This window comes from Salvelinus sp. IW2-2015, unplaced genomic scaffold, assembly GCF_002910315.2.
Source record: "Salvelinus sp. IW2-2015 unplaced genomic scaffold, ASM291031v2 Un_scaffold2525, whole genome shotgun sequence".
Taxonomy (NCBI): domain Eukaryota; kingdom Metazoa; phylum Chordata; class Actinopteri; order Salmoniformes; family Salmonidae; genus Salvelinus; species Salvelinus sp. IW2-2015.
In genome coordinates this window covers 28,692-30,001 of record NW_019943839.1, presented here as the reverse complement: position 1 = coordinate 30,001, position 1,310 = coordinate 28,692, and the positions used below count along the sequence as shown (strand labels likewise).

Genomic DNA, 1,310 nt, shown 5'->3' with positions numbered 1-1,310 from the left:
TGGCGTTGTACAAAACAATGTCTTCAGCGATTGGATTGTCTCTACCAATCAGAGTAACAGCCATGATGATTTTCAAACTGCTGTTTACCCACGTGTGTTCTAGCTCTGACTCAACCCATCGTTACCGGACAAATCAGATGGCCCGAATGTGTTGGCATTCGGTGAAATGTTGGGGAGGTACTCAAATCCAGACTCATTGCGAAGAAGAAACTAACGTCCTTGGGCGTGGCGTTTGGCCGGCAAGGAGTTTGGGTAGCCAGGCAACAGGTAGCCTACCTCATATCACGACACTCACCTACAAGAGGTCATCAATCTCTCAAACCTAAAAGTGCCATTTCAGTACCTCTAAACAGCATTAACCATATCATGGCTGTATAATGCATGTGTTAATTAGCTTATTTATGACTGTGTAAGAATGACCTCAACAAGGTTCAACATCCAGGCTCAAGTAAACAACAGGTGCTTCCAGTCCTCAACAAAAAACAGTGGTCAGCTACAGTGCATATAAGCACAGTCAGCAACAACAGACAGATGTTACACAATGCTCCTAACAGGGTCCTGCTCGTCTGCTGTGGTTTCCAACGCTGCTTGCCTGCAACCTGCCAGATAGAATGTGAAGGTTACTATACTGTACTACAGTGATCTAAAAGGACGTTATCTATAAACTTCCTGAGCTCTAAGACATGTGTTGCTCACAGTTTGTCTGATAAAAGACAGAACCATATATAGAGTTGATGACTTCAATTCATTCCATTTGTCTACTAAACGATTAAAATAAAGATCTTAGATATTACAGATAATCTTGTGCGGACTCACCTTTTTTCTTTTGAAGCTCGACACAACCAAAGATGACTAAAAGGGAAATGATTAGGAATACTGGAATGCAACAGCCCACGGGATGTCCTCTTGTCATCTGGAAGGTGAAACATGAAATTCCAGTTAGCATGTGTTTGGGACAGCATTTCCTCCAAAGAGAAAGACAAGGAATTTAACACCCTTCCTTTTTAATGCATTCAGTTTGAATAACATGTTGACATCATGTTCTGTTCCATCTATCCAATCATATCATCCATCAGTAGCTTCCTGAGGGGCTGGAAACTACCCAGAACTCAACACAACACTTGACTACAGTGGGATTTTAAAAGGGAGTGATCGTGATGCTTGGTAGTCAACATTAAACCAACTGGTGAGATAACATTACTAACAGCACTAATAGCATCACAACATTAGCCTCTTGGAACCAGCCTGAAATCGCTGCGTTCTGTTTTCAGGAAACAGAATGTCGCGCTATTGCACGATGATGTTGGTCA

General features: G+C 42.1%; 1 long non-coding RNA gene across 1 annotated transcript in view; it reads left to right on the top strand.

Annotated features, from left to right (window-relative positions):
* LOC112074176 (uncharacterized) overlaps positions 1–352 on the top strand; it is a 7,057-nt gene extending 6,705 nt beyond the window's left edge. Inside the window, exon 3 of the long non-coding RNA XR_002894691.2 lies at positions 104–352. This is a non-coding gene — a long non-coding RNA (uncharacterized lncRNA). The remainder of the gene's footprint in view (positions 1–103) is intronic.
* The last annotated feature ends 958 nt before the right edge of the window (positions 353–1,310 follow it).